The following is a 25,451-nucleotide window of genomic DNA, read 5'->3' on the forward strand; positions in this document are numbered from 1 at the left end:
TTACAAAACAGAAACAGACTTAGAGATATTGGAAACAAACTTAGGGTTACCAAAGGGAAAAATGGGGGGAAGGGATAGGATAAATCAGGAGCTTGGGATTAACAGACACACACCACTACTATATATAGGATAGATAATCAACAAGGACCCACTGCGTAGCACAGGGAACTCTACTCAATACTCTGTAATGACCTATATGGGGAAAGAATCTGAAAAAGAATGGATACATGTATATGCATAACTGAATCACTTTGCTGTACACCTGAAACTAACACAACATTGTAAATCAACCACACTCCATAACATTTAAATAAATAAATGGGGGGGGGGGAAGAAACGTCATTCAATGAAAGAAGACGGACACAAAAGGCCACATATTGTTCAATTCCATTTATATGGAATTTCCTGAAAAGGCAAACCCATTCAGACAGATGAGTGGCGGCTCGAGATGGAGATGGGAGTGAAGGGGACTGGGGATGAGCCCCAGGGAACTTTTCTGGGGGGCGGGGGTCTGACGGAAACAGTCTAGAGCTGGATTCTGGTCATGGCGGCACAACTCTGCAAAAGCACTAGAAGGTACTGAGCCGGGCACTCGCGTAGGTATATTTTACCGCATATGATATCATGCCACGAGGGTGCTGCTTCAGAAAAATAGTAACACTGATCTATGTGGAAAATGTCAGCATTGTAAGGATATATAATTTAGGGATGGAAAATCATAGCTATTCTTGCTGTTAAAGAAATAATCACTCATGACACTGGTCAAGACAGTAAGGCAGGAACTTCCCTGGTGGTCTGGTGGTTAGGACTCAGTGCTTCCACTGCAGGAGGCCCCGGTTCAATCTCTGGTTGGGGAACTAAGATCCCACAAGCTGTGAGCTGTGCCCCCCCCCCGCCCCCCCAAAAAAAGACAGTACGGCAGACGTTACTCAGAACAATCATGATAGGTGTAGGGGCCACTGCTGAAGGGGAGAGAGACTGGGCTCAACTCCAGATACAGAAGGAAGAGTGGGGATTTATAGTGAAGAAGCAGAGGTGGGGTGTGGGCATCAGTGGATGGAGAATCACTAAGAGGAAACATCAGGGTAAGGGGGGGATCTGGTCATATCAACCTAAGAGGACTCTTGCTGAGTGCAGGTCAGGGTGACCAGACACCGCCTCGGCGGATGGTGGAGACACCCGATCAGATAACGAGGGTGATCAGACATCAAGGGTGAGGATCTTGCTACATGTGGGCCTGTCCTGGAGGCCATGCCCGAGGACAGGCTCAGAGTAGCCTGACTCAAGTTGGCCAAAGACAGTGTCTTCATCACCACTTCCCATATACAAGTACTTCAGTGGTTTGATTTACAGTCTTCCAGATTCTTCTTTACATCAACTAACATAGAGATGTGTGCTCACGTTTGGGGTTTTTCCAAGGGAAAACTTGCATTTGCTCCCATCAGCAGTAGCGCTCAGACGCTGGTCTCTGGATGTTGACCGGCTGTGTGTGAGGCTCTGCGGTCACGCGGGGCGCAGTGTGAAGGCCCAGGTCAGCATTCAGTGCTCCTCAGAGGGTGGGCGGCATCCAGCCAGGGCCCAGACGGAGGGTTTGGGGATTGGTTTTCAAAGGCCGCTCTTGATCTGAGGTCCAGATCCAGAGTCAGGGCCAGAAGCCTCAAAACAGGGCTCTGTGCAAAGCAGATCAGCAGTGTAGTGAGAGACTAGTAAGGGTCAGGGGGACAATAACACGTCAAGGTCATGATTCAAATGCAAACAATGGAGGGTCAAACTGAAAATTGAAATAATCAGAAACTGAATATATTGGTACAGTATTTGACCCAAAGAAAAAGCCCTACTTTGCTTCCTCCTTTACTTGTAAGAAGTCAGTGCAGGGGGAGCGATGAAGGTGGAGTTGCTGCAGGACGCGGAGCTCACCTTCCCCCACAGATACGTCAGCGACGCATCAACACGTGGGACGAGTCACACAGAATACCCGCTGAACGCTGGCGGAAGACCTCGGACTGCTGAAAGGGCGAGAAAACCTCCACACACCGGGGTAGGAAAAAAGAAAGAAAGGAAGAAAGGAATCGGGATGGGACCTGTGCCCGGGGGAGGAAGCTATGGAAGAGGAGACGGGGAGAGCAGCCAGGACACAGGGGAGCTTCAGAGCCTCAGAGGAGAGCACGGCGGCCGGTCTGCGGAGCACGGCGGCCGGTCTGCCAGAGCAGAGGGAGAACTGCACAGACAGTCAGTGCTGCCGCGCTGCACTCCCCAGGCTGAGGCGCGAGTCCGCCGGTGCAGGTGGGGGCTGGGGGCTGGAACTCGGGCTTTGGAGTTCAGACCCAGAGAGAGGACTTGGGTTGGCTGTGCAGAAGCAGCCCGGGCAGGCTGGCATCTGGTGCAACCGCAACTGAGGGTGTGGGCAGAGGAAGCACGGGCCGCCTTAGAGGCCAGGCGCGATTGTTTGGGGGGTGCACGAAGGAAGGGGTGGGACCCGGATTGTAGCCTTTTTCCCTGTGCACGCACTCGCAGAGGGCAGGACGCTGCCTGCACGGGTTCCAGGAGTGGTCGAGAGCCGCCTCCACTCCCATCACATGCTCCGGGGGCAGGCCTGGGCCTCCACAGCCACCCAGAACCCCAGGACTGGGCACCAGCCACCACGTCTGCACACCCCCGATCAAGGGGATAGTGATCAGTACATGCTGAGGAAGTAGGCGACATCAATAGGAAGTAGGGCATCAATACTGAAAACAGCCCTGGGCTGCCTTGGGGGCGCAGTGGTTGGGAGTCTGCCTGCCGATGCAGGGGGACGCGGGTTCGTGCCCCGGTCCGGGAAGATCCCACATGCCGGGAGCGGCTGGGCCCGTGAGCCATGGCCACTGGGCCTGTGCGTCCAGAGCCTGTGCTCCGCAATGGGAGAGGCCACAACAGTGAGAGGCCTGCGTACCGCAAAAAAAAAAAAAAAAAAAAAAAAAAAAAACAGCCTTCATGCCAAATATATTAAACCCACACAAGCTACACAGGGTCACTCCCAAATATAAACAGCCCTCCAAGACCACAGTAGATAATTCCTTCTCCTAAACTCACAGAGTAAGAGAAATATGAGTAAAATGAAGAAGCAGGGGAACCACTACACCAGTGAAAAGACCAAGAGAATTCCCCAGAAATAACAAACATTGAAACAGACCTCTTCAGTTTAATAAACACCAATTTCAAAAAGGAGATAATGAAAATACTGAAGGAATTAAGAAAGGCTATCGACAGAAATGCAGATTACTGTAAAAAGGAACTAGAAGATATAATGAGTAAGCAAGAAAAATTAGAAAACCCATTTGCAGAGATGAAAGCTAAGCTAAAGGCAATGAAGAGCAGAATTAATAATGCAGAAGAAAGAATAAGTGACCTGGAAGATAGAATAATGGAAATCACCCAATCAGGATAGCCAACAGAAAGCCAAATTAAAAAAAAAAATGAAAGCAATATGAGACCTATGGGATAATATAAAGTGTGCCAATCTACATGTAATAGGGATTCCAAAAGGAGAAGAAAGAGAAAAGGGAATCGAAAATGTATTTGAAGAAATTATGGCAGAAAACTTTCCAAACCTAAAGAAGAAAACAGACATCCAAGTACAGGAAGCACGGAGGGTCCCAAACAAAATAAACCAAAACAGACCTACACCAAGACATATTATAATAAAAATGGCAAAAGTTAAAGATAAAGAGAGGATTCTAAAGGCAGCAAGAGAAACACAAAGAGTTAATTACAAGGTAACCCCCGTAAGGCTACCAGCTGATTTCTCTACAGAAACGTTGCGGGCCAGAAGGGAGTGGCTAGGTATATTCAAAGTCCTGAAAGGGAAAAATTCTCCAACTTAGGATACTCTACCCAGCAAGATTATCATTTAGAATAGGAGGAGAGTTAAAGAGTTTCTCAGACAAGCAAAAACTAAAAGAATACAGCAATACCTAAACCTGTTCTAAAGGAAATATTGAAAGGTCTTTTCTAAACAGAAAACAAGTAAGAATCTACACCAAAGAGGAAATCACAATTGGAAAGAAAATCACTTAAATGAGCCAGTACACAGATTAAAAAAACAAAAATCAAATCAAAAAATTTCTATGAAAGTGATGATAACCACAATGAACAGCAGAAGGACAAACACGAAGGTGTAAAAGAGGACGCGTCAAAATCATAAAGTGAGGGGGAGAAGGGTAAGAAAATGTAAATTTTTTTTTTCCTAGAATGTGTTTGAGCTTATATGACTGCCAGTCTAAGGCAAGTAGATAATAGGAAGGGATTAACATACTTGAAAAACAGGGTAACCACAAATTAAAAACATAAAATAGATTCACAAAACGAAAAAGAACATAAGTATAATAAAAAAAATCATCAAACCACAATAGGAAAAGGAAAAAGAGACAAGGAAGAAGTCTAAAATCAGTGCGAAAACAAGGTTTAAAATGGCAATAAATACATATCTGTCAATAATTACCTTAAATGTCAATGGACTAAATGCTCCAATCAAAAGACACAGAATGGCAGACTGGATTAAAAAAAAAAAAACTGGAACCTACGATATGCTGCCTACAAGAGACATACTTTAGGGCAAAGGACACATATATATTGAAAGTGAGGGAATGGAAAAAGGTATTTCATGCAAACAAAAATGACAAGAAAGCAGAGGTAGCAATACTCGTATCAGACAAAATAGACTTTAAAACAAAGGCCATAAAGAAAGATAAAGAAGAACACTATATAATGATAAATGCATCAATACAAGAAGAGGATTTTACACTTGTCAACATATATACCCCTAATATAGGAGCACCCAAATACAACAAATGCGAACAGACATAAAGGGAGAAATTGATAGAAATACAATAATAGCAAGAAACTTTAACACCCCACCCACATCAGTGCACACATCTTCCAGACAGAGAATCAATAAGGCAACAGAGATCCTAAATGATACAACAGAACAGTTAGACTTAATTGATATTTTCAGGACATTACATCCAAAAAAACCAGAATATACATTCTTTTCAAGTGCACATGGAACATTCTCTAGGATTGACCACATACTAGGGCACGAAACAAGCCTCAACAAATTTTAAGAGTACAGAAATTATCTCAAGCATGTTTTCTGACAACAACGACATGAAACTAGAAATTAACCACAGAAAAATAAATGAGAAAAAAATGATTACATGGAGACTAAACAACAAGCTACTAAAACACCAATGGATCAAAGAGGAAATCAAAGAGGAAATTTAAAAATACCTTGAGACAAATGACAATGAAACTACAACTATACAAAATCTATGGGATGCAGCAAAATTAGTTCTTAGAGGGAAGTTCATAATGATACAAGCCTTCCTCAAAAAACAAGAAAAATCTCAAATAAAAAACCTAACCTACCACTTAAATAATTAGAAAAAGAAGAACAAGCAAAACCTAAAGTCAGCAGAAGGAAGTAAATAATAAGGATCAGAGAGGAAAAAAATAAAATAGAGATTAAAAACAATAGAAAAAAAAGCACAATAAAACCAAGAGCTGGTTCTTTAAAGGGTAAACAAGACTGACAAACCTCTGGCCAGGCTCACCAAGAAGAAAAGAGAGAGAACCCAAATAAACAAAATAAGAAATGAAAATGGAGAGATAACAACTGATACTGCAGAAATACAAAAAATCACGAGGGAATACTATGAACAATTATATGCCAACAAATACAACAACCTAGAAGAAATGGACAAGTTTCTAGAAACATACAGCCCACCAAAACTGAATCAAGAAGAAACAGATAATTTGAACAGACCAATCACCAGAAGTGAGAGAGAATCTGTAATTAAAAAAAAAAAAAAAAAAAAAAACTCCCTACAAACAGAAGTCCAGGACCAGATGGCTTCACAGCGGAATTCTACCAAACATAGAAAGAAGAACTTATACTGATCCTTTTTTCAAACTCTTCCAAAAAACTGAAGAGGAGAGAACACTCCCAAAGACATTCTATGAAGCCACCATCACCCTGATACCAAAACCAGACAAAGATACCACCAAAAATGAAAAATTACAGGCCAATATCTTTGATGAATATAGACGCAAAAATTCTCAACAAAATATTAGCAAACTGAATCCAACAACACATAAAAAAGATCATACACCAGGACAAAGTGGAATTCATCCCTAGTTCACAAGGATGGTTTAGCATATGCAAATCAATCAATGTAATACACCACATAAACAAAAAAGACAAAAACCACATGATCACCTCAACAGATGCAGAAAAAGCATTCAACATTCATTCATGATAAAAAAAAAAAAAACTCTTACCAAAGGCGATATAGAGGGAACATATCTCAATATAATAAAAGCTATTTATGACAAACCCACAGCCAATATAATACTCAATGGTGAAAAGCTGAAAGCCTTCCCGCTGAAGTCTGGAACAAGACAAGGATGCCCACAATCACCTCTTCTATTCAACATAGTATTGGAAGTCCTACCCACAGCAATCAGACAAGAAAAAGAAAAGTTATTCCAATTGGAAGGGAAGAGGTAAAATTGTCACTATATACAGATGATATGATACTATATATAGAAAACCCTGAGAACTCCCCACGAAAACTACTAGAACTGATAAACGAATTCCGCAAGGTAGCAGGATACAAGATTAACATAGTTATCAGTTGCATTTCTTTACACCAAAAATGAAATATCAGAAATGGAATGTAAAAAAAATTGCACCCCCCCAAAAAACATACATGGGAATAAACCTGACCAAGGAGGTGAAAGGCTTATATGCTGAGAACTATAAAATTGCACCTATAAAATTGCAGCAGTAAAGGAAATTGAAGATGATTCAAAGAAATGGAAGAAAGATACCCCATGCTCTTGAACTGGAAGAATTAATATTGTTAAAATGGCAATACTACTCAAAGCAATCTACAGATTTAACACAATCCCTATCAAATTACCCATGACATTTTTCACAGAACTAGAACAAATAATCCAAAAATTTACATGGAACCATAAAAGACCCAGAAATGCCACAGCAATCCTGAGGGGGGAAAACAAAGCAGGAGGCATAACTCTCCCAGAATTCAGACAATACTACAAAGCTACAGTAATCAAAACAGTGTGGTACTGGTACAAAAACAGAATATACGGATCAACGGAACAGAACAGAGAGCCCAGAAATAAACACACACCTACGGTCAATCTTCAACAAAGGAGGCAAGAATATAAAATGGGAAAAAGACAGTCTCTTTAGCAAGTGGTGCTGGGAAAGTTGGACAGCTGCATGTAAGTCAGTGAAGTTAGAACACACCCTCACACCATGCACAAAAATAAACTCAAAATGGATTAAAGACATATATAAGACATGGCACCATAAAACTCCTAGGAGAGAACATAGGCAAAACATTCTCTGACATAAATCATATCAGTGTTTTCTTATGTCAGTTTCCCAAGACAATAGAAACAAAAAGAAAAATAAACAAATGGGACCTAATCAAACTTAGAAGCTTTTGCACAGCAAAGAAAACCATGAACAAAACGAAAAGACAACCTTTGGAATGGGAGAAAATATTTGCAAATGATGTGACTGACAAGGGCTTAATTTCCAAAATATACAAACAGCTTATACAACTCAACAATAAAAAAACAAACAACCCAATCGAAAAATGGGCAGAAAACCTAAATAGACATTTCTCCAAAGAAGACATACAGATGGCCAATAGGCACATGTAAAGCTGCTCAACATCACTAATTATTAGAGAAATGCAAATGAAAACTACAGTGAGGTACCAGCTCACACTGGCCATCATCAGAATGGCCATCATTAACAACTCTACAAATAACAAATGCTGGAGAGGGTGTGGAGAAAAGGGAACCCTCCTACGCTGTTGGTGGGAATGTAAGTTGGTGCAGCCACCATGCGGAACAGTATGAAGTTTCTTCAGAAAACTGAAAATACAGCTGCCAATATGATCCAGCAATCCCACTCTTGGGCATATATCTGGACAAAAGTATAATGCAAAAATACACATGCACCCCTAATGTTCATAGCAACGCTATCCACAATAGGCAAGACATGGACACAACCTAAATGTCCATCGACAGATGAATGGATAAAGAGGATGTGGTACGTATATACAATGGAATATTACTCAACCGTGAAAAAGAACGAAATAATGCCATTTGCAGCAACATGGATGGATCTAGAGGTTATCATACTAAGTGAAGTCAGACAGAGAAAGACAAATATGATATGATATCACTTATATGTGGAACCTAAAATATGACACAAATGAACTTATCTATGAAACAGAAATGCACTCACAGACAGAGAGATCAGACTTGTGGTTGCTGGGGGTGTGGGGGGTGGGAGGGTGGTACAGAAAGGGATGGAGTGGGAGTTTGGGGTGAGCAGATGCCAACTATTATATATAGGATGGATCAACAAGGTCCTACTGTAGAGCATAGGGAACTATACCTAGTTTTCTGGGATAAACAGTAATGGAAAAGAATATAAAAAAGAATGTATATATATACATATGTATAACCGAGTGACTTCGCTGTACAGAAGAAATTAGCACAACACTGTAAATCAACCATACTTCAATAAAATAAAGAAAAAAAGTACCCAATTCACCCACCTGTCCCCCAAACCCATTGCCTTCCATGTCGGAGGCTAAGATACCCGGCGGGGCTGTGGGTGCTGGAAACACAGTACCCGGGGCGGGGGGGAAGTTGGGGGGGGTCATCCAAGGCAAGGAGCGCAGGCCCCGGGCTCTCCGGTGCCCGTCCCTGTCCTGCCCCTTACAGCTGTTGACCTTGAGCAAATTCCTCACCCTCTCTGTGCCCCAGCTTTATTCCCACCCACAGGATGGGGTTGCCGATGGCAGTACCCACCCCACATAAGGTTGTAGGAAATAACAGACTGGGTGCCAGCGAGTGCTTCCCGCGTGGCAGCAGCGGGGGAAGGAGAAGCTGAATCGCCTTGCCTTCTAGGAGAAAGGACCTGTCAGTCTGGGGAGTAATTCAGAACTCGGAGAACAAAAGAGGCTTCTCATCTCTGTGCACTTGGAGGAGGTAATAGAGACCCTGGGCGGGAGGGGTGGCGGAGCCAGGCCTCGCGGGGGTTCTTCGCACAGCAGACCTGTAACTGCGCCAAAGCCCGCCATCTCTATCGGCCCCCACCCCCACCCCGGCAGCCCCAAGCAGGCGCGCAGCTTAAGGGAGAAAACAGCGCTCGCTATGCAGAAACCCACAGCCAGACAGAGCGCTTCCCCCAGCGCCCCCCAGGGTGGAAGGGCTTCAGCGCCCCCTGGGATAGGTGAGACCTCATTCCCGAGGGCCAGTCAAGCCTGAAATTTCTTCTTTAACACTGAATTTAACCCAGGGGTGATGTCTTAGGGGGAGATGTTTGCTGTTTATATCCAAATGGTCCAATGGCCAATTTATATTAATTTTGAAATAACGTGTCAATTGCATTCTTCCGGCTGAAAAGCCAGAACTCAGAGCCTGGACTGGCCTGGGGAGGAAGTAGGGAAACGACAGAAGAAGGACGTCTGGCCCAGGGCCCGCAGCGCGGAGCGAAGAGCGGTGAGGCCAGCAGGTGGCGCTGTCGCTCGCAGCGGACGCGGAGGAGCCGGGCCGCCCCGCCCCCACTCCCCCACCCCGCCTCGCCCCGAGTCACCGTCCCTACAGCAGCGCCCGCTCTTGGACACGGGGGTCGGGGTCGGGGTCGGGCTGGGGCTAAGACCTCCCCCGCAGGGCCCTATCTGACCCCGAGCGACCCCATCTCTGCCGGTGAATTTGTTTCCAGCACAGAGAACTTGAATCCGGTGACCCGAGGGGAGGGGCTCCCATCCCGCTGCTGCCTCCTCTCCATCCCTTGCTGCCCCCGCGCGCAGGGAACCTTCCCAGAATTAAATCCACCTCGTGAGGCCAGCCCTGCGGTGAGACATTTCACGGTTAAATGAAACTGCCCCAAATCGGGGGTTCCGTGGGCCACGGGTCGTCTTGCTCTCAGCGTCTGTCCCCTGTACACGTTTTCTTTGCGGGCTCCCGTGAGTGTCTCCCCTTGGCCAGGTTTGCTGTCCACAGAAGGAAGGTGACGCCCTTCTTAGAAGCAATTAGTTAATGTCAGGAAAGCTCTCTGTGGGTGAAAAGCGCTAAATTCTATTTACCAAATATTTAATCAGCCACGCTTGGGGGGAATGAGTCATACTCATCTATTCAACTTGCTGACTAATCAGAGAAGAAGGCATATCAGGAAATTCATCTTAAACACAGGTCTGCATAGATTTTGTACCTGTCAGGACTACGAGGCAGAATTTTCAAATTAGCGCTCGGCTTCCTCCCTGCCTGTCCCCTTCCTCCTCAGCCCAGGGGGCCCAGCAGCAGCATGGGGTGGTGGTGGGGGGGGGTCGTCTGGCCGCAGCTTCCCTGCCCAAGCTCCTCCGGGGCCTGGCGGGCCACAGCATCTCTTCTCCTCTGGTCCGTTTCCTCACGTCTCCTCTGGTCCGTTTCCTCACGTCCCCTCTGTCACATGCCTGTCCCTTTCTGCCCTGGCACGGACCCTGTGAGGAGAAATGAGGTCGTGTGGGAGGCATGGGCGCTTTGAAATGAAAGGCACCAAACCAGCTCAGAGCGGAAGCGGTTGCAGAGGCCTTCCCAGTGCCTTTGAAGCAGCAGGGCCCGGTATGCACCAGACTCCCCGCTTGGGGAGCGAGCGAGGGAACCTGTTACTTGTTCTCACTCCCCCTGCTGCAGCAGGGGCCCCAGTAAACCCTTGCCTGCATTTCTTGTCTGGCCTCTTATCAATTTCAACTGATTAAGGAAGCCAAGAACCCTGGTCGGTGACACTGGGACTGGGGCATGCAGGTACACTGGCCAGGACAGCAGGTAAAATAATGAGCTGTCTTGTGCGCATGCCCAGGAATTGGGTTTTTGGGTTTTTTTGTCGGTTTGTTTTTTATCGTGAATGCAATAAAGAGCTGCGGAAGGATTTGTAATGAGAAAAATGAAAGGATTGATATTTTTGTTGATCGAGACCACCCTAGCTGAAGCGTGGACCGTGGATTGGAGGGAAACAGAGCTAGAATCAGCAGACGGGTCCCAAGGCCTCTGTTGTCATCTAGGTAGGAAGCCATGGTGCCAGGAGTGGCACAGTGACCACCAGGAACCAAGGAGATCACAGGGCACACGCCCAGGCTCTGGAGGCACCCAGTCTCAAAACCCGCCTGACTCCTTCATTCAGTCAACAAATCTTTACTGAGCACCTACTGTGCGTCAGGCCCTGTCTGGACTCCAGAGCGACAGAAATGATAGAAGACGGATGCTCTCAGAGAGCCTACACGATCGTGGGGTCCCGGTAGGGCTGGGGCAGGCAGTAAGCAGCAAACACAAAGGGAGCTAGTTTAATTGTACCAAGCTTCCTGGATCTGCGGTTTGCTGTGTCATTAATTTCAGAAAGTTCTCTGCCATTATTACTTCAAATATTTGTTCCACTCAGTTCTCCATCTGGTATTCCCATCAGGTGCGTGTCACACCTTTTATAATTGTCTCCATCCTTGGATGTTTTAAAAAAATTCTTTGTTGTTGTATTTAAGTTTGGGAAGTTTCCATTGGTCTATCTTCAAGCTCATTGCTTCTTTCCTCAGCTGTGTTGAGTGTATTGATGAATCCAACAAAGGCACTCCTCATTCCTGTTTTTTTTTTTTTTTCTTCCTAGCATTTCCTTTCACGTCTTCCTTATCTCTCTGCTTACATTCCCATCTGTACTTGCATGTGGTCTACTTTTTCCATTAGAGCCCTGAACAAATTAATCACAGTTAAATTCCCTGAATGATCATTTTTACCATCTGTGTTACATCTGAGTCTGCTTTTTTGATGCGTCTTTTGTCTCTTCAGACTGTTTTTCTTTGGTTTGGGGTGAAACTTATGATTATTTTTGTCAAAAGCTGGACGTGCTGCACTGGGTAATAGAAACTGAGGCAAAGAGGCCTCTTCTGTAAGGATTTATGATAATCTGGCTAGGAGTTGGCTTTGTTTAATGTTTTTTGCAGCTATAAGCGCCACAGACTTTAGATCCCCCTGGGGTCCACATGTCTGGTTTTTGTCTCCACTCTTGATCTTGGGCTTCTCTACATCCTCCTTCTCGGAGGGTGTCTTGTAACCCTTTCAGCTGCAACCCATTGTTGTTACGGGGAGCCCTGTTGGTGTGGAAAAGTGGAGGGGAGGGGAAAAGCGCCATCTTCTAACTAAATCTCAGCCCTGTAGGGTGTGTGCCTCTTGTCTGTGACCTTCACAAGTGTTTCTTTTTGTGTAGTGAGGCAGGAAGGCCGGGGGAGGGATGCTCTTCCCAGACCCGGGACAAGGCTAGCTGTGGTGAAGCCACAGAGGGCACTCTGGGATATCTCACAAGGGCCACTCTTCCTTCACTTCAGCCACAGCCTTAGACCTTCGCCAGGACAACCCGGTGGGGTTTCTGGAGGTAAAGCTCGAAGAAGGGGGGGGCGTCCCCTGAAGGCCGCACTCCCCAGGAATTGGGTGCTCTCACACAAGTGCATACTCAGCCTCCAGCAAGTCACTGAAACGGCCGTTGACGTGTCCCTACCAGTTCACGGGTCCAGCAGCTTTGGCTTTGGGTAACAACCTCTCAGCCGTGCCTCTCTGCATTCTCTGCAGATTTCAGGGCTGTGGTTTTCCCAGAAACCTCAGTTCTCTAATGCAGGGGTCCCCAACCTCCGGGCCGTGGACGGTACCAGTCCACGGCCTTTTAGGAGCCAGGCCGCACAGCAGGAGGTGAACGGCGAGTGAGCAGCGAAGCTCCACCTGCCGCTCCCCACCGCTCCCCCCCGCTCCCCGCCACTCCCCCTCGCTCCCCGCCGCTCCCCCTCGCTCCCCGCCGCTCCCCTCCGCTCCCCCCCGCTCCCCGTCGCTCCCCGCCGCTCCCCGCCACTCACATGACTGCCTAAGCCATCCCCTCCCACCCTGTCCGTGGAAAAACTGTCTTCCACGAAACCGGTCCCTGGTGCCAAAAAGGCTGGGGGCCGCTGCTCTAATGGGTCAAAGAAAAGGTGTTAATTTTCAGTTTGGCCAGCTTCTTCTTATCGTTAAGGATGGGAGTGAGAACTTCCAAACTCTTTACCTGTTGGTACGGAAACAAAAGTCAGTAAATAACTTACTTTCGGGTGGTGATGAAGTGCGGGAGAACTGACTGGGGCGATGGGCATGAGTTACCGCAAGGTCACGAGAGGGATGTCTGTGGAAGAGACATGACGAGTGGGGAGGAACCAGCCTCATGAAGGTCCGGGGGCGGGGGCTCCGGCATCGGGATTGGCAGCTGTGAGTTCTTGGAATAGAAGGGCCTACGTGGCCAGAGCACAGGGAGAGGCAGAGAGGAGGGAGGACAGAGATTGGGCGGACGTCTGGGGTGACGACATGCAGAGCTGAAGCCGGCAGGCAGAGAAGTGACGTGATGTGACTCACATTTGCAAATGGCCCCTCTGGCTAGAAAGTCCGTAGGTCCAGGTTTGCCCAGGACAGTCCTGGTTTGTGTCTTTTGCCTGGTGTAATTCATCATCGTGCCTCCTTTCAATTTTAAAAGTGTCCTGGTTCAGACAACAAATCACAGGATTCCCCGTGACTCTGGTCACAGCGAGGGGCGTGGGCACAGCCGTTGTGGAAGCTGAGGGGTCCTCTGGAAGTGAATGCAGTGAAGACAAGCCATACGGGGTTCTGGCCAGGGTGGTGGCTGGGGAGCTGGGGGGACTGGCACCCCCAGGATGTGTGGTAGAGGTGGAACCAACAGGATTGACGGCGGGGGCGGAGGCGGGCAGGAAAGACAGGAATTAGGGACCTGGGCAATCATGAGCCACTCCTTCTCATCCCATCAACCAGGCGCGTCAACTCCATCTCCAAAGACTCTCAAGTGTCCTGCTCCCAATTCTCACATCCACCTTCACTGTTCTATCCCTCCATCTCCCGCCTGAATTCAAGAGCTCCCCTCCAGCCCCACGGGCATCTGGTGTTGTCCCCCTGGGCGGCGACACAACCTCTGGTCCCGCAGCCCACGTCGAGAGCACAGCCTACCTCACACGGTCAGCATGGCCCTCGTTAACAAGTCTACAAACAATAACTGCTGGAGAGGGTGTGGAGAAAAGGGAACCCTCCTGTGCTGTTGGTGGGAATGTGAATTGGTACAGCCACTACGGAGAACAGTATGGAGGTTCCTCAAAAAACTAAAAATAGAACTACCATACGACCCAGCAATCCCACTACTGGGCATATACCCTGAGAAAACCGTAACTCAAAAAGAGTCATGTACCACAATGGTCACTGCAGCTCTATTTACAATAGCCAGGACATGGAAGCAACCTAAGTGTCCATCGACAGATGAATGGATGAAGAAGATGTGGCACATATATACAATGGAATATTACTCAGCCATAAAAAAGAAATGAAATCATGCCACCTGCAGCCACATGGATGGACCTAGAGATTATCATACTAAGTGAAGTGAGTCAGAAAGAGAAAGACAAATGCCACATGATATCACTTGCATGTGGAACCTAAAATATGACACAAATGAACTTATCTACGAAACAGAAACAGACTCACAGACACAGAGAACAGCCTTGTGGTTGCCAAGGGGGGGGCAGGTGGAGGAGGGAGAGTGTGGGATCAGCAGATGCAAACTAGTATATATAGGACGGATAAACAACAAGGTCCTACTGTAGGGCACAGGGAACCATGCTCAACATCCTGCAATGAGCCATCATGGAAAAGAAGATGAAAGAGAATGTGTGTAACTGAGTCGCTCCACCGTGCAGCAGAAATGAACCCAACACTGTCAATCCCCTCGACTTCAACTAGAGAAAAAGCAGAGCCTCAGCCTGCGACCGCCGCCCCTCACGGCTCCCCACGCAGGACATCCCACCACTTCTTCGACAGCCTTCCACCCCTTGGGTCAGTGAGGCCTTCTGCCCGGGGTCCCCGCCTGCCACCTGTGCCAACTGAAGTTCTTCCCTCCCTTCATGCTGCTTACATGGCACCTCCTCAGTGGAGCCCTCCAGCCAGCTGCCCCTCCCTTCTCTGACCACCCAAGACCCTCAAATCTCTCTTTCAAGGCCCTCACGTAGTCCATCTTATAAAGCGGCCATTTGTGTATTTCCGCTCACCCCTCAACTAATCTGTAAACTTCTGACGAAAGAGGATGTTCTCCCAACCTTCCATCCCGCAGAGCACTCGGCGCGTCACGAACGGCTCAGCGCTTCACGGCATTGAGTCTGGCAGCAGTGTGAACGGCTACGGCTGCTTCGGTTGGTTTGACCCTGACAGGCCTAGCCCTTGATACGCCGTGAAGTCAACCAGGGAGGAAGCTCCTCGTGGGGTCCTCACTCCAAACCAGCAGTAAGACCCGTGCCGGGCAGAGCGGTCCGGACCTGGGCCCAGCTTGGCCCTGGCATTCGGGATGGGTGGGTGGAGGAGACAGGTAAGAGTTAGACCCTTTAACTGCAGTCTCCCCACTTACCAGCTGTGTGCTTTGGGCAACCTGCTGAACCTCTCTGTTGTCTCAGGTTTCTTATCTGCAAAGCACTGGCAGTAACAGCACCTGGCCAGGGTTGCTGGGAAGATCCCATGAGATAAAGCAGGTAAGATGCTTAGCACAGAGTCTGGTATAGGGGACATGCTCCTTATCAGCCGCGTGACGGACGGAGCTGAGGCGTGGAGAAAGTCATGACTGCAGACGTTGATGGGCTTTGATCACGTTATTACATATTTTAAATTTTTTAATGGGAACTCTCAGACCGGAGGGGTGAAGCGGGCCCTGCCGCAGGAGTATAAAAGGACACACCTGCCCTGGAGAGCAATTTACCAAGAACCTGGACCCAGTCATTCCACACCTGGGGAATCTACACTATGGAAATTCGCAAAAATACAGACAAAGCTTACTCCGAAAATGTTAGCCCCAGAATTACGAACGACAGCAGAAAACTGGAATTGAGCGACTATTATCTAAGGAAATAGTTAAGAAAAGTTTGGCATGATATCAAGCGACACGTATGTAGTTATGAAACGCGTATTTACAAAGATCTCTGAATGACTGGGGGAAATGTCGATAATGGTAAGTGAGAAAAGCAAGCTACACAAAATACTACGTAAGTGAACGTAATTATGTAAAAAGCGTGTGCGTGAAGAAGAATGTAAAATAGAGCCAAGTGTTCATCCTTGGTTACCGCAGCCAAGTGATGAGATAACGGACACTTTTGATTTTCCTTTTTCGACAGTTTCTAAAATGAGAGACTGTTTTTTGAATCAGAAAGAAAAATGATGCTATCTTAAAAGACGCCGGGTGCTTGCTGGGGAGCCGTGCCAGTGCAGCCTGTGGTGCTGCCGCAGCCGTGGCCCCTGGGACGTGCGGCCTCGAGCAGCCCCCAGCCCGTGGACTCGCCTCTCTGGACCGCGGCGGCCTCCGCGGAGGAGTGGCAGCACGGATCCTTACCTGCCTGAAGGCAGCGGGCCGGGTCAGGCGCGATCTAAAAGGCTTCTCCGGCCCCGATGGTCTCGCAGGAGCCACCTTGGTGAGGCCCCTTCTCTCAGAGAGGGACATACGTGGCTAGGACCAGCCGGCCAGAGGGGCGAGGAGGGCGGAGGCCGCGTGCTTCTCCCTGTCTCGCGCCGAGGACTCGCTCCAGGGCCGCAGCTGCCCTGAGCTGCCCCACCAGGCAGGAGTTTCAGGACGAGGAGGAAGCTGCTGTCCTTTCCTCTCCTGGGGCTGTGGCCCTGCAGCCCTCCTTCACCCCAGGGCCTCTGCTGCGGGCCCTCAGGGGTTTCTCAGACACGGGACACGCCTGTGGTCCTCTGCCTCTAAGATGCCCGAGGTGCCCAGGGCCCCGCGAGCAGAACCCCACGTCCTTCCTGCCCGCCTTCTCCCCTGGGAACCCGAGGAAGACCACATCTTCTGTTCTGAAAACTCAGTCTGGGGGCTCAGAAGCTGGAGTGAGGATACGGAGCTCGCTCTGAACCTGGTGGGACAGACAGGCATCCCGGGCAGACACCCCCGCAGGTGGCTTCTACCTGAAACTAGCAGCCCAGGCACTGACTTTCCATCACGGGATCCCGCATGGGGCTGATGTGAGGAACGTTCTTCCCAAGCTGCAGGTCAGCCTGGGACGAGCCACCAGTCGCACTGGGAGGGCACAGGAGTTCACCTGCCTGCGGGCACAGATGAATTCACTGGGATGGGCCCAGCACGGGAGTATGGATCCGCTGGCCTGGGTCACATCCACGCCCTGCCCTGCCGCTCGCTTACTTGGCTACGTGACTGGTGAAATTATCCGATCTCTTTAAGTGCTGATTTTCCCATTTATAAAATGAGAATCCCAGTGGCCCCTACTGCGCAGGGACGCCCTGAGGATTAAATGAGAAAATACACAGAACGTGCTTTCCCGGGGGCCTGTCAGAGAGCAGAGGCTCAAGAAGTGGCTCTTTTTGTTAGGAAGCTCTTCTTGGGCTCAGCACCCCTGCGGGCAGGGGGGAGGACCCAAGAGATTAAAGCACATTCCTGCTGCTCCGGTGAGGGAGGACCCTCCCCAGGAAGCAGCTCAACAGCTAAGCAGTGGGTGACTCGGTGCAAGAAACAACTGGAAGGCAGCAAGGCTACTTATAATAGCCTCGGTCTGGAGGCAAAACCCAACGCCCAGCCACCCTGTGATGACTAAGCAAAGCCTGAAACGCTGCGACCCCACGACCCGCTGCAGAGCCGCTGGGGACGGCCAGCGCGCCGCTCATGTCCATACATGGAGAGCGGCCTCGGAAACGAACGTTTCCGGGAGGAGGTCGCAAGGTGGCGTGTGCACACCGTTTGCCGTGATGGGTAAACAGACGTCAAGTCCCCCTCGGGAGTCCAGGGGTGGAAGCAGTTTAAAGCGCTCGTCAGGCTATTTGTTTTTTCCCCCAACAAGTTGCTTAAGGACCGGCTGTTTAGAACGGATCATGGTGCACCTGGGAAGGTCAGGGGGCATTCGGAGAGGGAGCGAGGTGTGGGAGAGGCTGGCAAGGGAGAGGACGGCGCTTCAGCAGGTGTGGGAGCATCCGCGGGTTTGAAAACAGAAGCGGAGTTGCCCCAAGGGCACAACTTGGCTTCCCCCCCCCCCACACACACCGGTCTCTTTGGCCAAAGAAAGTGAGTTAAGTGGTCGGAGAGGCAGCAGGAAAAGTGGGTGTGGGGAGCACGACCCGTCCTTCCCCGGGGTGGGGGGCGGTGTCAAGCTCTTTGTACGCGGAGCTTTAGGCTTGCCTACGGCGGCGGTGGACTGCCGCCGCGCTCTCCCCGGTCCTGCCCAGATGCCTACTCGCGGTGCCCGAGGGGCCCGTGCCAGGGCTGGAAAGCCTGCCTTCACGAAGATGCACAGGAGCCTCTCAAATACGGTCCCAGAGACACCGGAAAGAGAGCTTGGAAATAGCTGAGGAACTTCCCCCCCATCCTGGCGGCCTAGCGAAGGCTGCAAGCCGCGAACGGGAGTGTCTACGGCATCTCCGGGCTCGCGGCGCCCTGGTTTAGCTTACGGGTAAGTCAGCCGGCTGTGGTTTGGGTGTGGCCAGCCTCCGGGATCGGCTCCTGGGTCTGGGTTCTGTCCCCCGACCATCACGAAAACGCACACGACAGACACTGGCGCCCACCAGGTGGGGTGTGTATCCCGCCTCTGCCACTAGACCGTGACGCTGAGCAGGTCTGCAGGCGTCCGGGAGCCTCCGGTTACTCGCCTGTAAGATGGGGCTGCTCCTGCCTCCCTGCAGGGCTCCAGGATGAGCAGTAACGCGGGTAAGATCTGCTCAGATCAGAAGCCAGCGAGCGGCGAGCGCTGCCCCGTTCTCGGGGCTGACCCGTGCCTGTGGTGGCAGAGGTCCCAGCCGCATGACACAGTCACACTCCGGAGGCACAAGCCCGCGGCGTGAGCAGGCCCCTCCTCACCCCGCCCCGCTCCCTGTCCCGAGGCCTCCGCTGCCCTCAGAGGTGGGTCCTGCGTCGGAGACGGGCTCCCCCTGCCGGCAGGTAAGGGTGGTGCTCAGGGCAGGTTGGCGGATGGGTGGCAGCTGCAGACTGTTCTAGAATTCCCCGGGAGTGCCCCTGCCCTACTCCAGGGTGGGGCAGCCGTGGACCAGCCACCTACAGCATAAGAAGAAACGTGTATTTGGTCCCTGTCCCTGGTTCCTCATACAGAGACCCCCGGGAATTCCTAAGTGATGGGGTGAGAGGAGTGTCTTTTGTCCTACTATTTGGTCTTTGTCGCTGGAACCATCTCTCGGAACTTCCTGGGTGATGGGAAAATCTCTTGTCCTAATGGGGCAACTGCTGTTGGGTCCCTAGATAGCTCAGAGTGGGGCAGGTCCCCAGAGACCTAATGGTGATTAGAAGCTCGGAACTTTCAGCCCCAATCCCCAACCTCGAGAGAGGGGAGAGGGGCTGGAGACCGAGTTATGACTGATCATCACCACGTGATGACGCCTCCACAGAAAGCCCAATGGCATGGGGTTCAGGGAGCTTCTAGGCTGGTGGACACAGCCATGTGCCAGGAGGGTGGGCACCCCAAGGGCACAGGGCAGAAGCCCCTGCGCCTGGGAGCCTTCCGGACCTCGCCCTGTGTTTCTCCCCATATAGGTGTTCACTTGTATCCTTTGTCGCATCCCTTGTAATAAACTGGTAAATGGGAGTGCAGCATGTTCCTGAGTTCTCGGAGGTGTTCCAGCAAATGATCACAGGAACCCGATTGACAGCCAGCTGGTGGGAAGTAGCGGACGCCCAGGACTTGTGACTGGTGTTTGAAGTGGGAGCAGCCTTGTAGGACGCAGCCCTTAACCTGTGAGGCTGGGGTGTCAGTGTCAGAGCTGAGCCGAAGTGCCCAACAACGAATTGTGTCGGGAGACTCAGGGAGCTTGTGGCATCGGAAATCACCACGCCGTCTAAACTTTCGAAACGGAAGGGGGCCCCCCACACATGCAGGGAGACATCACAAACACCATCTTACTAATGAATGGCCCCGGGCAGGGGCCTCTGAGAGCCTTCCTAGAGACACATATAGGCCTCCATCTCACAGCAGAGGGGCCAGGCCAACCATAAACAAGACAAAAAGACAACCCATGGAATATGAGAAAATATTTGCAAATGATGCAACTGACAAGGGCTTAATCTCCAAATATACAAGCAGCTCATACAGCTCAACATCAAAAAACAAACAACCCAATCAAAAATGGGCAGAAGGGACTTCCCCAGTGGCGCAGTGGTTGAGAGTCCGCCTGCCGATGCAGGGGACACGGGTTCGTGCCCCAGTCCGGGAAGATCCCACATGCCGCGGAGCGGCTGGGCCCGTGAGCCATGGCCACTGAGCCTGCGCGTCCGGAGTCTGTGCTCCGCAACGGGAGAGGCCACGACAGTGAGAGGCCCACATACCGCAAAAAAAGTAAATAAATAAAAAATAAAATAATGGGCAGAAGACCTAAATGGGCAGAAGACATACAGATGGCCAGTAGGCACATGAAACGATGTTCAACGTCACTAGCTATTTGAGAAATGCAGATCAAAACTACAGTGTGGTATCACCTCACACAGGTCAGAATGGCCATCAGTAACAAGTCTACAGACAATAAATGCTGGAGAAAGTGTGCAGAAAAGGGAACCCTCCTACACTGTTGGTGGGAATGTAAGTTGATACAGCCACTATGGAGATCAGTATGGAGGTTCCTTAAAAAACTAAAAATAGAGCTATCATACGATCCTGCAATCCCACTACTGGGCACATATCCAGACAAAACCCTAATTCAAAAAGATCCATGCACCCCTACGTTCATAGCAGCACTATTCACAATAGCCAAGACATGGAAACGACCTAAATGTCCACTGCCAGATGAATGGATAAAGAAGATGTGGTCTATATACACAATGGAGTATTACTCAGCCACGAACAAGAACAAAATAATGCCATTTGCAGCAGCATGGATGCAGCTAGACATTATCATACTAAGTGAAGAAAGAGAAAGACAAATACCATATGATATCACTTATATGAGGACTCTAAAATAGGAGACTAATTAACATATCTATGAAACAGAAACAGACTCAGAGATATAAAGAACAGACTCGTGGCTGCCAAGGGGGGAGGGGAGGAGGAGGGATGGAGTGGGAGCTGGGATTAGCAGACGCCAACTAGTATATATAGGATGGATCAACAGCAACGTATAGTGTAGGGCACAGAGAAGTACATTCAGTATTCCACGATAAGCCATAATGGAAAAGAATACGGAAAAAATAATGTACGATATATGTATAACTGAATCACTCGGCCATACAGCAGGAATTAACACAACATTGTTAAAAAAAAGAGAAAACAATTCTCTAACAAGCCTCCCAGGCCGCTACTCAGATGCCCTTGTCCTCTGTGCTCTGCCCACCCTGGCTTCTGCGTCTCCTCCCAGGCCTGGCAGCTCTCGCACAGGCCATGCACACCCTCTTCCCTGCATCCGGAATGATCCAGTGCCAGCATGCACGGCCACCCCTCCCATCCAGCCATCCCCTTCGGGTCTCTGCTCAAGCATCTTTTCACTAAAAACCTTCCCTGGCTGCTCGGTCTAGGGGGGGTCCTTTAGAACAAATTCCCCTGAAGTCTCATTCTTTTCCTTCCTCAGAATATGCATCTCAGTCTACAACTACGTATCAGTCATGTGACTGTTGGATTGATTTCTCTGATCACTACTGTATACCCGTACCTTAACAGAGGAACTAACAGTAGTAGGTTCTTTACAAATATAGACTGAATGAATGAGTGAGTTGAAATACAGGGCCCTGACCCATCTTTGATATTCCAAGATCTATGACCTCACAAAATAGGTCAAGGCCACAAGTTCCATGCATCCAATCATCAGAGGGATGGGGTATTGGAAAGCCAGGAATAACAAACAGGAAAGCCATCATACAAACCGGGTGGCTATGCAAAGCCACTCTCCCAGAGCGGCGGGCACAGATGGAGAGAGCAGCAGGGTCCAGGTTTGAGAGTCGACCCGACTCTATGCGGGGAGTAAACCTCTGATTTCAGAATGGCTCCTGCAGTGGCTTTGGAAGAGTGGTGAGGGTGTTTTTGGTGACCACAGGGTCAGAAAGGGCCCCAACGGCATTCCTTTGGAGGAATTCTTTCGGAAAACTAAAGACATTGAAGCAAGGCGTTGGGCCAATCCCACGCAACAACACTTTTTTGTTGCTCCAGTGCCAACAGCACCTCTGTTGAGAAACGCTGACGGGAATCTGGGTGCTGGAGGGTATAATACAGTTACATATCCCCCTACACAAGCTCCCCCCGTGATTCTAGCCCTCACTACCATGAAAAGAGGAAGTGGCTGTTTATTAAGACACAGAGAACAAAGCGAGGGCAGCCACAGCACCAGCCCTGGTGCCAAAACAAAGCAGGACCTCACAGTCGGGATGATGGCTGGCACACATGCATGGGTGTGCACGCGTGCACACACACACACAGCACGTGGGTGAACTCTGGCTGGCGTGCACGCACACAGGTGCACGGACTGTGGCTGACAAGGAAGGTGGTGTTACGTCTGCTCCTACACAGGGCCGGTCCTCCTCGCCCTCCCCGCCAGGGCTTCCGTCTGGGGAAACTGGAGGCTTAGGGCTGGCTCTCACGGTGCCACGACGGCGATGACCCACTCCAGCCGCCCTGGCCAGGCTCCTCTCTTATTGGCGCTTTGCGCACAGGACCTCACTCTGAGCGGTGGCGGCATGACTGGTCTTGCCTTCACTGCTCCATTTTACGTGGATGGCAGCTTAATGCTACCAGGATTCCAAGTTATGTTATGGGATAAGTTGACCGCTTTCTTTCCAATGTATGGTGAATTCCAAACCAAAAGGTATCCAGGACTCTTCTTACATCTTCTTTCCAAGGTGAGGTCATCATAAATGATTTTCTTTAGAAAATCCCGTGTTCAACAGGCCCCAGGTCTCCTTTCCCCACTTCTTCTCCAGATCATCTGATCATAAATGGAACTGCCAAGAAGTTCCCTGACCCATCCCCTGGTGACGAACAGAACTTTATAGTATAATACGATCTGACGGGACACAGTATATCATACAAATTCTTACAGTCTCTGTAAGAATTCTGCTAACAACTGGCAAATGTGCTTCAACAATCACACGGATTCTTTTCCTCTGATAACAAATGTAATGCGTGTCTATTCTAGAATATTTAGCCAGGCGCCAAGAAGAAAAACTGACACCCACTCACTCTCTCAACTACAGAGATAATCAGCGTTAACGTTTTAGCGATCCTTCCCCCCCAAGCATGTGTAAGATATCCGTTTTTATATGAAATTGAGGTCATATGAGATGTGCTTTTTAAGTGGCCCTTCGCATCGGGCAATAGATCAACCACGTGTTCCATAACACGGTTTCCATGGCTGTTTACCATTACATCGTATGGATGATCCCAAACTCACTGAACAAATCCCCTCACGCTGGGCATTTGGGAGCGGCAGGGATGCTGTGCTCAGCACTCCTCCACTGACTCTCTTCCTGAGAATAAATTCCTGGAAGTGGAATGGCTGGGTCAGAGAACATAGGTCTGGATACTTATGGCCACACTGTCTTTCCCGAGTTTCCCAACAGGGTGTACCGTCCCGAGCAATGTGTACGGGCATCCCTTTCCCCAGACACTTACCACCAGTGAGTGGCTGGTTTCTTCTTGGCTCTTCCATTTTAGATGCAGTGGGCCATGCAGAATACAGGGAAATTCGTCTTTGGAATTCACCTCCATCCTCGGGAACCTATAGATACACAAAAGACAGCACTTCTGAAATGACCAAGGAAACGTAGGACATGTTTACATGTGAACAGAATGCTGAAACAGGTTTTGCAAACGAAATGATAAAACGACGCTCTTTTGCTGACACAGTATGGATGAAAATTTCGGGCCTGGCCCTGCCCACGTACTTAAAATAACCTATTAGTCAGTGACAATGTCCCCATCACCTGTCACTCTTTCCACCCAGTTGTTGGTGGCATAGATTTTAGAGGGGCATCTCTCCAAGCTCTATGTCTCCTAGGGCTCATTCTGCGTCCCCCAGGCCTGCAGTTCTGTCTGGCTTCCCTGAGCTGGGGAAGAAGAAGATGACCTTATTTAAGACCTTTCGGGGACAGCAGGGTAGAGATTCCGCCATCTGTCAAGGTGAAGGGTCCTCCTGGGTGTGTGTCTGCTGCCTCCGTAGACTGACTCAGGCCCAGGGAACGGCCGTGGTATTTGGATGCAGGAAAACACCAGTGACTCATCTTCCTCTGGAAGGCAGGCAAGACCGTGGCATCCTCCTCAGGTGAAGGGACCTCAGTTGAAATTCACCCCAAATCCCCAATGTCTCAAACAGTTCCTTCCGTCTGAGAAGCTGTACAAGGTTTGTCACATGTGGCGATTCACCTTTGGCCACGGCAAGCTCCAGCTCTGCAATTTAATCATCATATTGAACAAGTAATTTCTAAATTGGTCCTGTGATCAGGACTGTGTTATAGGAATATTAATTGTTTGAAGTGTGCAGCCAGAAAACACACGACACCCTAGATTTTACGGCTCATTCTAAACGATGGTGGCACATTACTGCTTCCTAACACCATAAATTGGATGTTGTTTATAATAATACAGCTAGAGCAGTAACACTTTATCATAAGAGCTGCTGCCCCCACGGAAAATCATTATTCAGCGTATACTGGATAAACTGGTCATCACTCACGGGCAGGTGACGTGGCCCATTTTACTTACAGGGGAGCGGGCAATATATTATCTTCTTATTGGGTTGATGTTTTTTCCCAGAAGGATTATGTTGCTTCTTGTGTGTTGCTCGGAGAGTTTTGTCAGTGTCACTCGTCTTACGGGCATTATGCCCAGAGCAGAGGAGTAACCGTCCCTAACCTCAGAATTATTTTCAGAGGAGAACCTGGGAAAGAGGTTTTCACCTACAGATTTAATCTCTTGCTTCCCAAATGGAAAAACAAAGAGGAAATGATAACGGAGATGAGCAACTGCTCCCCAAAGCCGGCCAGGTCACGAGAGGCGAGCCACCCTGACTTGAGCTGCCCTTTACGTACAGGAAGACAGTGGCTGACTGTGGTTCGGCAGATGGTGTGAGGCTGGGCCTTCCATCTTCCTGGACGTGCGTCCCCAAAGGAGCTTGGCCACCTCTCCCTGGTGCCCGAGAGAGAACCTGGCCTTGCTATAGGAGACAGAGTCGTGCTATGGATGTCACAGCGTGATGCGAGCTGCCCACCCCGACAAGCTTGGGGGCGCCCCCCACTCTGGGGGTGAGCACCGCTGCCCTGGCTGCTGTGCTGCTGCCACAAGGCAAACCGCCCCGGGCCCTGGTCAGCAGTGCCCTCCACCAGTGGCACGCGTGTGCCGCTCAAGCGTCAG

The 25,451-nt window shown here is 49.5% G+C and overlaps 1 long non-coding RNA gene across 2 annotated transcripts in view; it reads right to left on the reverse strand.

Moving 5' to 3' along the window:
• Window positions 1-25,451, reverse strand: part of LOC114903708 — a 106,743-nt gene that overhangs the window by 7,957 nt on the left and 73,335 nt on the right. For both annotated transcript variants that reach the window (XR_003795789.1, XR_003795788.1), the window contains one exon: window positions 23,715-23,820. This is a non-coding gene — a long non-coding RNA (uncharacterized LOC114903708). The remainder of the gene's footprint in view (window positions 1-23,714; window positions 23,821-25,451) is intronic.

This window comes from Monodon monoceros, unplaced genomic scaffold (genome assembly GCF_005190385.1).
Source record: "Monodon monoceros isolate NGI ecotype Baffin Bay Population unplaced genomic scaffold, NGI_Narwhal_1 Super_Scaffold_21, whole genome shotgun sequence".
Taxonomy (NCBI): Eukaryota; Metazoa; Chordata; class Mammalia; order Artiodactyla; family Monodontidae; genus Monodon; species Monodon monoceros.